The sequence below is a fragment of the Lipotes vexillifer genome, unplaced genomic scaffold, assembly GCF_000442215.2.
Source record: "Lipotes vexillifer unplaced genomic scaffold, Lipotes_vexillifer_v1.1 scaffold1008, whole genome shotgun sequence".
NCBI classification, from domain to species: domain Eukaryota; kingdom Metazoa; phylum Chordata; class Mammalia; order Artiodactyla; family Lipotidae; genus Lipotes; species Lipotes vexillifer.
This window is the reverse complement of record NW_006772616.1, coordinates 915,520-930,677: the sequence shown is the minus strand read 5'-3', so window position 1 is coordinate 930,677 and position 15,158 is coordinate 915,520.

Sequence of the window (15,158 nt, the reverse complement as noted above, 5' to 3'; positions counted from 1 at the left end):
CCCCCCCCCCCCGCCATTGTTTTTATAGTGGCCTTAAAAAAAAACCTCAGGCGCACTTTTAGAGTGACCTCAGAATCCTCAGGTGATATTGTTATTAAAATATGAGGCTTTAGAATCAGATAGTCCTGGGTTTACATGCTGGCTCTGACACTAGTCATGTGACATGGGCAAAGTCATTTAAGCTCTGTGAGCTGCAGTTTCTTTAACCATATTGTGGGGATGATCACACTTACCTCAAAGGGTTATCTGAGGTAAATGGTACCCAATATAGCACCTGGAACATATTAAAGGCTCATTAAATAGTAAATCAGGTGATGATGATGACATTGATGAAGAGGAAGATATCAAAAATGATGCTGCTCATGTTGCATAAAAAACAATGGAATTTCATTTCTGGTTCTTTTTATCATGTTCTAGAGATTGCAAACTCTTGAAGGCAGAGACAATATCAGATTTACTTTCATTTTGTTCTTCGCACTTAGCAACTAGCATATAATAGGTGCTCTATAAATATTTATTGAATGAATCAGTGAGCTGATAAATAAATGAATGCTTTGGTGATACAAAAAGAAATTATTTCACATATCAACAACTCTGGCTTTGGAATCAGACAAATACGAGTTTGTATCTTGACTTAATCATTTAAGATGTGAATTTAGCTAAGTAACTTATTTCTCTCTGTCTCACATTCCCTACCTGTAAAACAGGAATAACAGAATCTACTGCATAGGGATGTGAGAGTTAAATGAGAAAATGTATGAAGAGCTTAGCACTGTCCCTGAAACATAGTCTGCGCTCAAAGAAAGTTAGCCACTATGTGCTGCATGGACAGAAGGCCATTTGGTCTGAACTACCCACAAAGGAGGCTAATGTAACTTGGCTCATTTGAAGTCATGCCATGTTTTCCTAATGTGCCAAAACAGTCTCCCAAGTTGGAGGGACACAAATGTTTAGAAAGCCTCATCATCTTCTAATACCCATCAAGATAGCAAAAATAAATGTGGAGGCCAATTACCTTCCATGTAGTTGTCATAACCCCTGCTCAGTAATTTGGTCTCAACGCACCATTACAATTAAACATGCAAATAGCAGGCCTTTTGTTTCTTATCATTTCTGCCAAGGATAAGCATTTTCAATCTGCTGCATTTGCACCCATTTAGATAATGATGATGATGCCAACAGATCCCTTTCCATTCCACTCTGCCTTTCATTCAAAGAGTCAGGCCCAGAGGTGCTTTTAGAGACCACATTTATAGATTAATTCTAACATGATGGAGCTGCAGGAATCCCTGGGGTAGCAAGAAGCACATATTAACTTTTGCCAATGTCACTGCACAAACATCAGATTATGAAATCGAATGGCAAATAACTCACCCCGTTGAAAATGTAAGGAAAATTTATGAGGCCGGAAAGAAAGACAAAGCCACAACCAGCGGCACTGTAACTGAGCTACAGGTTTCAAATAACAAGGAATCCACAAACTAATGTCACTTCCCCAGCACTCTAAATGTCATGGACAGATTGTTTGAGGGAATGACTCAACAGGAAGGGAAACAAATTCACCTCATTTCTCACCACCCATACTCCCTGTCATTCCAAACTTCCACAATGAACAAGAGAGTGGATGAACTAAGCTCTGGGCTTGCACTGCATGCTGCTTAGGTTCACATCCTTCCAGCCACTGATACTTTGAGCATCCCCCACTCTTAAGATGGAAACAAAACAGTCTGGTTGACTTCATTCTTCAAGGACCCTTTTGCCCACTTGTATATCCCTCAAAAGCCTCCACTGTCCTTGGATTTGTTTTTTTGTTTGTTTGTGTCATGCAGTAGAGAAAAGATGGACCTTAGTTTGCTGAAGAGATTGAATTATAGCAGTAACCCTACTGTGACATCACAAATGGGAATATGATGGACACATGGACCAGCTACTCAGATAAAAGTGCACAAATATCCACACTCAGATTCAATCACAATTTAACATTCATTTTAGAGGAAACTCACTGAACCCCTGCAGTTTCTCTGCAGATCCCTGGTCAAAAAACACCTATACCAATTGATTTCTAAGATTGTGTCTCTTTTGTTTATTCATTGATTCATGTATTTGTTCATTCAAGATTTCGGCTTCCCTGGTGGTGCAATGGTTAAGAATCCACCTGCCAATGCAGGGGACACGGGTTCGAGCCCTGGTCTGGGAAGATCCCGCATACCGCAGAGCAACTAAGCCTGTGCACCACAACTACTGAAGCCCGCACACCTAGAGCCCGTGCAACAAGAGAAGCCACCACAATGAGAAGCCTGTGTACTGCAACAAAGAGTAGCCCCTGCTCGCTGCAACTAGAGCATACCCGCGCACAGCAACAAAGACCCAACTCAGCCATAAATAAATAAATAAATAAATAAATAAATAATAAATAAATAAATAAATTAGAAAAAAGATTTATAGAGCCACCATGTTCCCAGCACCATGCTAGGTCCTGGAGTTAAAAAGGTAAATAAAGTATTGCCTCTACTTTTGATGCCTTCACAGCCTGATAGAGGGTGGTAATGTATGATAACTGACTCAATCAAGGCATAAAAATATACTGAGGGAATGTAAGAGGAAGGTGTGACTAAGCATAGTCAGGAAGTCAAAGAAGGCACTACCGAGGAAGTGATATTGGATAGCAGTGTTCAAGATGTAACCCATCGGAGGGGTGGGAACAATGACAGGCATTCCTGGCAGAGACCACAGTAGGGTCAAAGGCTTGGAGTTGTGAAAAAGCCTGGCATGACTAAGTAAAGCTAAAAGCTGGGTTGACTAGAACATAGAGTATATAAAGGAGAGAAATGTTGGGAGAAGCTGCCAAGAACATACAGATGTTATAAATCATGCTTACGTGAAATTTAAACTTCACCCTTTGGGCAACAGGGAGCCCCTGAAGGATTTTAAGGATGGATGAGCAAAAAAAAATCATATTTATGCCATACAAAGATGATTCTATGATCTGTATAGGAAAAACAAGCCCAAGCGTTTCTGATGTCAATGAAACTATTATCATCCTCCATTTTCCATTGCGAGTGACACAAAATAAAAGCAGGCATTTAAACCAGTTTTCAGACAACTCAAAAAGCCCAGTGGAAAAGGAAGTATATTTGCAGAGTAATGTCTGGTACCCAGTGGGGATGGACATGCAATATTAACAGATGATGATGGCAGCAACACAAATTCAAATCAAGAAAAATCAGCTGCTACCTTGAACTAGTCATGAATAATATTTAAACACTAGCCAATAGCACTTTGTGGATTCCGGGCCATCATTGTAAAGTGTCCAAAGTAATTTGTTATAAACACGTGGAATTTCAGCTTACTATGGTGGTGGAGGCAGAGGGGAGATGTTGCCTAAAGCAAAAAATAGTTAAAGCCCAAATTACCCTCGGAATTTCCTTAAATTGCCCATAAAGTACAGTTAGACACATGCAGTATAGATCTGGAATATTATTTATAAATGCTATCTGTACAAAATAAGGTTTCTAAAAGGGCACATATTAAAATGTAATTTTGCAGGAATTTTGCTATATCAGTGGATATTTGAATCTGCGTAAGTTAAACGCATGCATAATGTGAATGCTGCTGTAACACTTAAACAGTGAAAATTGCAAATAAATGTAATTTTAAAATATAAATGAGAAAAGCTTCAAGGTTGTCCCCACAGTAATATAACTGTCCTGCATGCTGATATGCTGTCCTGAGTGGAAAACAGCACTGCCAGAAATTGGAAATACACAGGGAACTTACACTGCTCATAATTCCTTTACACTGTAATGAGGTTAATAGTTATTATGGAGATCAGAGATTATTGTGGGCTTGGGAAATATCAAAATATCTTGGGATTCCATCAAAATTTCTTGGGATTCCATCAAAATTTGGGTAAATCCATTGAGTGGTGCATTGTATTTGAACAACATGTGTCAATTATCCTGAAGACAGTAGCTGAAAACTATTGATAAATTGGGGCTTGGTCTACAGATTTCCACACAGGGCAGGTAGAGTGGGAAATTCTGCAGTTGATACTGGAATCCCAGATAACAGTAGGTCAGCACACGCGTTTCCATGTGAAAACTCATGTGTGCCGCCCAGATGTCACCCTCTGCAGCCAGCCCCTTCCCTCGGCTCTCCAGCTGTATGGTGACAGGTGGCTGCTGTCCACCCAGTGCCTGGCGGGGGCTGGCGGATCTCCTCCCCGCTGCCAGGACCGCCCCTGGGAGACGTCATTTCAATTTCAGGGTAGAATATCTTTTCCGGAAACTCAGGAGGCGGACCTCAAGGGCTAGTTTTGTATAAATCTGAGTTCAGCAGTGACGAGAAGCCAACTTTGAAAGACTGCAATGAAAAGTGCTTTTACCTCTTACTATAATTCCTACTATTGCAAAGGGCGAAGTGTCAGGCTGCTGAGACCTGTCATCCCCAGGAAGACTGATGCACCCTTAAAACCACATCGCTATCTTCCTGTGCCTCTTCCTCGCCTCTCTCTCCCTCAACTCTTCCCTCTGCATTCTTTCTCCTTTGTTCTACATACACACTCACACTGCATAGTGATTAAAAGCCTGAACTTTGGATTCAACACACCTGTATTCTAATCCTAGCTGCATCCTGAATAAGTTATTTACATTTCACTTTGCTCAGTTGTAAAATGGGACTAATATAACAGTTCCTACTTCCTAGGGTTGTTTTGGGGAGAGAATAACAAAACACACACACCATACTCAGCACAGTGCCGGTCACACGGGAATTGCTCAATAAATCCTATTAATATTTATTCCTATTATTATTTTTATTGTAATTATACACTGCCTTGTAGCGTGTCAACATTTAATTATAATATACACTGTGAACATTTTCTCATATCAATAATGTTCTTCTAAAGTATGAGATTGAATGGTGGCATGGAAAGCCATTGTACTGATAATGTAATTAACAATATAATTTATGTCTTCTTAATCTTATTTTTCTTAGTAAGCAAGAAGAAATATTAAGGCTCCTAAATGCTTAGCCATATGCACCTAACATATGGATTTGTTTTCCCTTCATTTCAATTAGAGAAAAAAGCAGAAATTATTTTTTGCTAGATTACTTTCCTCTATAGATCAGTATAGATTCAGTATAAAGGATATATTTCTTATACCTCTCAAGGAGTTTCAATATCCTAATTATCACATGAAACTTTTAATAAGTCATTTCACCTCTGAAGTGGTCCTGCCACAGGCTCTTAGCTTTGCAGTTAAAAGTGGGTACAACTTTGCCATTTCCTTTTTTTCTTTTTAATAAACTTACTTATTTTTGGCTGCATTGGGTCTTCGAGGCTGTGCATGGGCTTTCTGTAGTTGTGGCGAGCGGGGGCTACTCTTCGTTGCGGTGCGTGGCCTTCTCACTGTGGTGGCTTCTCTTCTTGCGGAGCATGGCTCTAGGAGTGTGGGCTTCAGTAGTTGTGGCACACCTGCTTAGTTGTTCCGCGGCATGTGGGATCTTCGTGGACCAGGCCTTGAACCCATATTCTCTGCACTAGCAGGTGTACTCTTAACCAGTGTACCACCAGGGAAGTCCCAGCTTTGCCATTTCAAAGAGAGCTTCAGTGGATGACTTGAAAAGACAATAATCATCTGAGCCCTGTGAAACTGTTTAAACTGCTTAGTAATGATGATGATGCTGATAATAAGAGAAAAAAAAACAGCTAATATGATTGAGGATTCATTATATGCCAAGCCCTGTTTCAAGTATTTTACATGTATGAATTTATTTATTTTTCCCAAGAACACTTTGAGGTACATACGATATGTCTTCACAGTTAACAGATGAAGAAACAGATACTATTTCCTCATCTGTAAAAGACAGATGCTACCGTCCACTGGTGAACATCACAGGGTTGAGTGAAAACGAAATGCAGTAACACTTTAGGATATTATTCACATCTCATGACATGAATAAGTCAATGATTACAACCTTCATTTTGTGGACAAAAAACAGACTTTTTAAAAAATAGATATTTGTTGGAGTATAATTGCTTCACAATATACTGTTGTGTTAGTTTCTGTTGCACAACAGGGCGAATCAGCCCTATGCATACACGTCTCCATAACCCCTCCCTCCCATCCTCCCTATCCCACTCCTCTAGGTCATCGCAAAGCACCGAACTGATCTCCCTGTGCTATGCTGCTGCTTCCCACCAGCCAACTATTTTACATTCAGTAGTGTATATATGTTGATGCTACTCTCACTTTGCCGCAGCTTTGCCCTCCCACCCCATGTCATCAAGTCCATTTTCTATGTCTACCTCTTTATTCCTGCCTGGAAACTAGGTTCATCAGTACCATTTTTTTTTTTTTTTAGATTCCATATATATGCGTTAGCATACGGTATTTTTCTTTTTCTGACTTACTTCTTACTTCACTCTGTATGACAGACTCTAGGTCCATCCACCTCACTACAAATAACTCAATTTCATTTCTTTTTATGACTAATATTCCATTGTATATATGTGCCACATCTTCTGTATCCATTCATCTGTCGATGGACATTTAGGTTGTTTCCATGCCCTGGCTATTGTAAATAATGCTGCAATGAAGATTGTAATGCATGTCTATTTTTGAATTATGGTTTTCTCAGGGTATATGCCCAGTAGTGGGATTGCTGGGTCATATGGTAGTTCTATTTTTAGTTTTTTAAGGAACCTCCACACTGTTCCCCATAGTAGTTGTATCAATTTACATTCCCACCAACAGTGTAGGAGGGTTCCCTTTACACCACACCCTTTCCAGCACTGATCGTTTCTAGCTTTTTTGATAACGGCCATTCTGACTGGCGTGAGGTGATACCTCATTGTAGTTTTGATTTGCATTTCTCTAATAATTAGTGATGCTGAGCATCTTTTCATGTGCATTTTTGCATCTGTATGTCTTCCTTGGTGAAATGTCTATTTAGGTTTTCTGCTCATTTTTAAACTGGATTGTTTGTTTTATTGATATTGAGCTCCAAGAGCTGTTTGCATATCTTGGAGATTAATCCTTTGTCAGTTGTTTCATTTGCAAATATCTTCTCCCATTCTGAGGGTTGTAGTTTTTTTTTTCTTTTTTTTAAGGAGATATTGGGGGTAGGAGTTAATTAATTAATTAATTAATTTTTGCTATGTTGGATCTTCGTTTCTGTGCGAGGGCTTTCTCTACTAGTGGCAAGCGGGGACCACTCTTCATCGCAGTGCACGGGTCTCTCACTATCGCAGCCTTCTCTTGTTGCAGAGCACAGGCTCCAGACACACAGGCTCAGTAGTTGTGGCTCACGGGCCTAGTTGCTCCACGGCATGTGGGATCCTCCAAGACCAGGGCTCAAACCCATGTCCCCTGCATTAGCAGGCAGATTCTCAACCACTGTGCCACCAGGGAAGCACCTAATGGTTGTCTTTTTGTCTTATGGTTTCCTTTGCTGTGCAAAAGCTTTTAAGTTTAATTAGGTCCCATTTGTTTATTTTTGTTTTTATTTTTTACTCTATGGGGTGGGTCAAAAAATATCTTCCTGGGGCTTCCCTGGTGGTGCAGTGGTTGAGAGTTCGCCTGCCAATGCAGGGGATGCAGGTTCGTGCCCCGGTCCAGGAGGATCCCATGTGCCGCAGAGCGGCTGGGCCCGTGGGCCATGGCTGCTGAGCCTGCGCATCCGGAGCCTGTGCTCCACAACGGGAGAGGCCACAGCAGTGAGAGGCCTGCGTACCGCAAAAAAAAAAAAAAAATCTTCCTGTGGTTTACGTCAGAGTGTTTTTCCTGTTTTCCTCTAAAAGTTTTATAGTGGCTGGTCTTACATTTAAGTCTGTAATCCATTTGGAGTTCATTTCTGTGTATGGTATTAGATACTGTTCTAATTTCATTTTTTTACATGCTGTCCAGTTTTCCCAGTACCACTTATTGAAAAGGCTGTCTTTTCTCGATTGTATGTTCTTGCCTCCTTTGTTGTAAATTAGGTGCCCATATGTGCGTGCGTTTATCCCTGGGCATTCTATCCTGCACCATTGATCTATATTTCTGTTTTTGTGCCACTACCATACTGTCTTGATTACTGTAGCTTTGTGATATAGTTTGAAGTCAGGGAACCTGACTCCTCCAGCTCCATTTTTCTTTCTTAAGATTGCTTTGGCTATTCAGGATCTTTTGTGTTTCCATACGAATTATAAAATTTTTTGTTCTAATTCTGTGAAGAATACCATTGGTAGTTTGATAGGGATTGCACGGAATCTGTAGGCTGCTTTGGGTAGTATAGTCATTTTTACAATATTGATTCTTCCAATCCAAGAACATGGTGTATTTCTCCATCTGTTTATGTGATCTTTGCTTTCTTTCATAAGTGTTTTATAGTTCTCTGAATACAAGTCTTTCACCTCCTTAGGTAGGTTTATTCATAGGTATTTTATTCTTTTTGTTGCAATGGTAAATGGGTGTGTTTCCTTAATTTCTCTTTCTGATTTTTTGTTGTTGGTATATAGGAATGCCAGAGATTTCTGTGCATTAATTTTGTATCCTGCAACCTTACCAAATTCATTGACTAGTTCTAGTAGTTTTCTGGTCGCATCTTTAGGATTTTCTATGTATAGTATAATGTCATCAGCAAATAGTGACAGTTTTACTTCTTTTCCAATTTGTATTCCTTTTCTTTCTTTTGCTTCTCTGATTGCTGGGTCTAGGACTTCCAAAACTATGTTGAATAACAGGTGAGAGTGGACATCCTTGTCTTGTTCCTGATCTTAGTGGAAATGCTTTCAGTTTTTCACCAGAGTATGATGCTTGCTGTAGGTTTGCCATATATGGCCTTTGTTATGTTGAGGTAGGTTCCCTCTATGACCACTTTCTGGAGAGTTTTTATCATAAATGTGTGTTTTGTCAAAAGCTTTTTCTGCATCTATTGAGATGATCATATGGTTTTTATTCCTTAATTTGTTAATGTGGTGTATCACACTGATTGATTTGCGTATATTGAATAATCCTTGCATCCCTGGGATAAATCCAACCTGATCCTGGTGTATGATCCTTTTAATGTGCTGTTGGATTCTGTTTGCTAGTATTTTGTTCAGGATTTTTGCATCTATGTTCATCAGTGATATTGGTCTATAATTTTTTTTTGAGATACCTTTTCCGGTTTTGGTATCAGGGTAATGGTGGCTTTGCAGAATGAATTTGGGAGTGTTTCTCCCTCTGCAATTTTCTGGAAGAGTTTGAGAAGGATCAGTGTTAGCTTTTCTCTAAATGTTTGATAGAATTTGCCTGTGAAGCCATCTGGTCCTGGACTTTTGTTTGTTGGAAGATTGTTAATTACAGTTTCAATTCCCTAACTTGTGATGGGTCTGTTTATATTTTCTAATTCTTCCCGGTTCAGATTGGAAAATTGTACCTTTCCAAGAACTTGTCCATTTCTTTGTGGTTGTCCATTTTATTGGCATATAGTTGTTTGTAGTAGTCTCTTATAATCCTTTGTATTTCTGCAGTGTCAGTTGTGATTTCTCCTTTTTCATTTCTAATTTTATTGACTTGCATCCTCTCCCTTTTTTTCTTGATGAGTCTAGCTAAGGGTTTATCAATTTTATCTTCTCAAAGAACCAGCTTTTAGTTTTACTGACCTTTGCCATTGTTTTCTTCATTTCTATTTCATTTATTTCTGTTCTGATCTTTAAGAATTCTTTCCTTCTACTGACTTTGGGTTTTCTTTGTTCTTCTTTCTCTAGTTGTTTTAAGTATAGGGTTAGATTGTTTATTTGAGATTTTTCTTGAGGTGAGATTGAATCGCTATAAACTTCCCTCTTAGAACTGTTTTTGCTGCATCGCATAGGTTTTAGGTCGTCTTGATTTCATTGTCATTTGTTTCTATGTACTTTTTAATTTCTTCTTTGATTTCTTCAGTGATCTCTTGGTTATTTAGTAGCGCACTGTTTAGCCACCAGGTATTTGTATTTTTTACAGTTTGTTTCCTGTAATTGATTTCCAGCCTCATAGTGCTGTGTTCAGAAAAGATGCCTGATATGATTTCAACTTTCTTAAATTTTCCAAGGCTTGATTTGTGACCCAAGATGTGATCTATCCTGGAGAATGTTCCATGTGCACTTGAGAAGAAAGTGTATTCTGCCACTTTTGGGTGGAATGTTCTATAAATATCAATTAGATCTATCTGGCCTATTGTGTCATTTAAAGCTTGTATTTCCCTATTTATTTTCTGTTTGGATGATCTGTCCATTGGTGTAAGTGGGCTGTTAAAGTCCCCTACTATTATTGTGTTACTGTCGATTTCTCCTTTCATGGTTGTTAGCATTTGCCTTATGTATTGAGGTGCTCCTATGTTGGGTGCATAAACATTTATAATTGTTATATCTTCTTCTTGGATTGATCCTTTGATCATTATGTAGTGTCCCTCCTTATACCTTTTAACAGTCTTTATTTTAAAGTCGATTTTATCTGATATGAGTATTGCTACTCCAGCTTTCTTCTGATTTCCATTTGCATGGAATATCTTTTCCATCCCTTCACTTTCAGTTTGTATGTGTCCCTAGGTCTGAAGTGGGTCTCTTGTAGACAGCATATTTATAGGTCTTGTTTTTGTATCCATTCAGTCTGTGTCTTTTCGTTGGGGCATTTAATCCACTTACATTCAAGGTTATTATCGATATGTATGTTCCTATTACTATTTTCTTCATTGTTTTGGGTTTGTTTTTGTGGATCTTTTTCTTCTCTTGTGTTTCCCCCTTAGAGAAGTTTCTTTAGTATTTGTTGTAAAGCTGGTTTTGTGGTACTGAATTCTCTTAGCTTTTGCTTGTCTGAAAAGTTTTTGACTTCTGTATCAAATCTGAATGAGATCCTTGCTGGGTAGAGTAATCCTGGTTGTAGGTCTTTCTCTTTCATCATTTTAAGTATATGCTGCCACTCTCTTCTGGCCTGCAGAGTTTCCACTGAAAAATCAGCTGATAACCTTACGGGGATTCCTTTGTATGTTATTTTTTGTTGTTCCCTTGCTGCTTTTAATATTGTTTCTTTGAATTTAATTTTTGTTTGATTAATATTTGTCTTGGTGTGTTTTTCCTAGGGTTTATCCTGTATGGGTCTCTCTGTGCTTCCTGGACTTTGGTGACTATTTCCTTTCCCATGTTAGGGAAGTTTTCCACTATAATCTCTTCAAATATTTTCTCAGACCCTTTCCTTTTCTCTTGTTCTTCTGAGACCCATACAGTTCGAATGTTGGTGCATTTAGTGTTGTCCCAGAGGTCTCTGAGATTGTCTTCAATTCTTTTCATTCTTTATTCTGCTCCTCAGCAGTTATTTCCACCATTTTGCCTTCCAGCTCACTTATTTGTCTTCTACCTCGGTCATTCTGTTATTGATTCCTTCTAGTTTATTTTTCATTTCCGTTACTGTTGTTCATCTCTGTTTGTTCTTTAGTACTTCTAGATCTTTGTTAAACATTTCTTGTATTTTCTCAATCTGTGCTTCCATTCTATTTCTGAGATTCTGGATCATCTTTACTATCATTACTCTGAATTCTTTTTCAGGTAGATTGCCTATTTCGTCTTCATTTATTTGGTCTTGTAGGTTTTTACCTTGCTCCTTCATCTGTGACATATTCTTTTGCCGTCTTTTTTTTTTTTTTTTCTTTTAATGAGTGGGATTGTGTTCCTGTTTTACTGGTTCTTTGGCCTGAGGCTTCCAACATTGTAGTTTGTAGGCTATTGGGTAGATCTGGGTCTTGGTGCTGAGATGAGGAACTCTGTGAGACCTCACTCCAATGAATATTCCCTGGGGTCTGAGGTTCTCTGCTGGTCCAGTGGTTCGGATTCAGACCTTCCACAGCAGGAGCTTCCACCCAACCCCAGGCTCACGAATCAAGATCCCACAAGCTGCGTGGGGCTGCCAGAAACAAAAACAAAACCAAAAAAAGAGAACAATAAAAAAGTAAAAAATAAAATTAGACTAGGAAACTAACAGATATGTTACAAAGAATGTAAAAATAAACATGTAGATAAATCAACAACCAGAAGCTACCTCAGTACCACAATACTAAAAAAGAGGCGGGAAAAGGAAAAAAAAAAAAAATGGCGGGTCAGAAAGGCTTGGCTGTGGAGAGCAGGGCCTAAGCAATGGTCAGGCTTGGGTGGTGGGCGGGGCCAATGCTCAGAACCCACAGGGCTGGAAAAGGCCCTGGGGGCTGTGGGGGGTGGGGCTTAGGCTGAAGGAAGAGATGGGGCCCAGGCGTGCCCCCCACCCCTGGTCTCAGAGGGCCAGGGACTCACCTGGGAGCCCAGCAGGCTTCATGGGCTTGAGTGGGCGGGTCAAATGCCCTCCTCTCCTCTCCCGCTCCTCCAGTCTGGGGTCTGGGAGAGCCCCTCCCACCCTCCCCGGCCTCCCTCCTATACCTCCAGGCCAATGTGGCTGGTGCGGGGGTAAAGGGGGGTCTTTGAGGGCCCCATGACCCACCCGGCCTGGAGAGGGCTTTGGAGGGCGGGAGATCAGCCTGGGAGCTCAGCAGGCTCCCCATGCCCTAGTGGGCGGGGCAATCGCCCTCTGCTCCTCTCCCGCGCCTCCTAAAGGGCCCCTCCCACCTGCCTCTCCTGACTCCCCGGCCTCAGGAGCACTGGTCTTGTCTGGCCTCCACTTCTCCTCCCGCCTTGGTCCCCCTGCATCTTACTGGTTCACTCTGGGGTTCCTCCCATCTCCTTGGGGGTCAGAGTCCCCCACCAGCGACCGGCTGGTGCCCTAGTTGGGGGAAACGCTAACTCCACATCTTCCCACACCGCCATCTTGACTCCTCCCCCAGACATGTTTTTGACCTGGTAAAGACCAAGCTGTGGCTTACACTTAAGTGTCTCATGGCTCCGAAGTCCCAGGGCGTTTTTGGCAGTCACACACTCTCACGTTTCGTAGGTTTCTCTCCTTCACAAATCAATAAATCCTTTACCAAGTAGAGGAACTCAAGCCCTCACGTCAGCAAATAATTAAGAAATAGTGTGGGTTTTGTAGAAAGAATAAGTTATCTGAATAAAAATGATTTTCAATGATAAAAATGATACATGAGCTTTATAAAATGTCTAACACAATGATGAAACAGAAAGAAGAAAATAAAAATCACATCTCTGTAACCTAGAGGGGACTGTTGATAACATTCTGATGATTAGCCTGTCAATCGTACAGTTACCCACACCCAGCCACACACTGTACTGACATGGAATTCTTCAGTTCTATAATACGGTTCTCATGCAATAGTATTAATTAACTTAATGTTGAGGCTAATTAATATTAATTAAATCAAATGTAAATCTATACCGGTTTTTTTATTTTTAATTTATTTATTTTTGCTGCATTGTGTCTTCGTTGCTGCACACGGGCTTTCTCTAGTTGCGGCAAGCAGGAGCTACTCTTCATTGCGGTGTGTGGTCTTCTCATTGCAGTGGCTTCTCTTGCTGTGGAGCATGGGCTCTAGGCATGTGGGCTTCAGTACTGCGGCACGCAGGCTCAGTAGTTGTGGCACAAGGACTTAGTTGCTCCACGGCATGTGGGATCTTCCCAGACCCAGGCTCTAACCTGTGTCCCCTGCATTGGCAGGTGGATTCGTAACCGCTGTGCCACCAGGGAAGCCCCTATACCATTGTTTTTAATATCTGTATTAACCACAGAGTTAACCACAATTTATTTAACCAGTCTCCTAGTTGACGAACATTAAGCTATTTTCCTTTTTCAAAATATCATTAAAAAATTTGGTAAACCACTCTGACATAATCCTTTGTATACTCATCTGATTACCTCCTTAGTGTAACTCCTAGAAGTGCAGTTGCACAAAGAATGTACACATTTTACATTTGGATTCATGATTTGGGTCTTAATATCTACATAACTGGTCTTCCCAAAGATAATGTAGGAGAGCTTCCACTTCGTCCTGGTTTTTGGTAAACAGCAGAGAGTTAACACAGCTGTAAAACATTTTAGTACAATTTTCCAAGGTAAACAAGGTCAGAGGGCATAAATGCCAACAGGCCTGAGGAGTACACTCATTCCTCTCTGTGCCACTCCTCTCCGGCTCATGTCTCCTCTGAGAGAATAACAGTTTGCAGTTTGGATTAACTCAATAGCCTGACTCTGAAATACTGTTTCCAGCACCTGCACAGAGTCATACTGGGATCCCAGAACAATACATTTGACGGATCTCATTGCACTCTAGGAAGAAACTACCCCTGCTGATTGATGACACTTAAAACCTAAAAAAAAAAAAAAAAAAAAAAAAATTCCAGCTTGCCGCTGTGAGGTATCTTATGTATTGGCACTGTCTTCTTTGTTTCTAGGAAGAACCAGTCAGTTATTCTCAGACTATTCACTGTGACATCTAGGATGGAAATAAAATCTCCATGGATCGCCTCTGAAATGTGGCTCTGCAAGTATACAGACAAGCATTATTGCCTTATTATAAACAAAGGAAAAAAAGCACCACACCCCACGGCCTTATGGATGCCTTAAATTTTAGAATGAATCAAATATTACTTCAAAGTCTCTCTCACTTTATTAACTCAGTATCACTGTATAAAAAGCGAAATTCTCAATGATTCTCCACTCTGGGGTGACACACAGCACAGATGTACTAAGGACACGTGGGTGAAGAACATTTTTTAGACACGCACTATCATTGCATTTAAATTACATTCACCCTTTGGTGTCCAGGCATGAGAAGAATATCAATGGCATTTGAAATGTTCCAAAAGCTGAAGAGCTGAAAAATTTTAATCTCCAAATTGTGTGTTTACTTAAGAGATTAATTCAGTGGTTTAGCATCATATAACAAGCCAGTAAATTTTGACAGTGGAAAAAAAATCAGTGACACTATTTTGAAATACAAATATAGCATTTTTATTGTTTACAAATTTTCACTCTGGCACAGTTCTTGGTGGTAAATATTCTTCTCCCTTGACACACTCTTAGGGGAAGCACAATAGGCTTCTATAAAATTGCAAATGATAAGCACACAGAGAAAAGAATAAAGGGGAAGAAAATTCAAATTCCGAGAGGTTGGGAAGCAATAAGCAACCTGTCCCTTTCAATATCACCAGAGAAATGCATTTTGTCTTCCAAATACAGGTTTACAGCACTTCTGAGTTCACAGGGTGCCCCAGCAAAGGC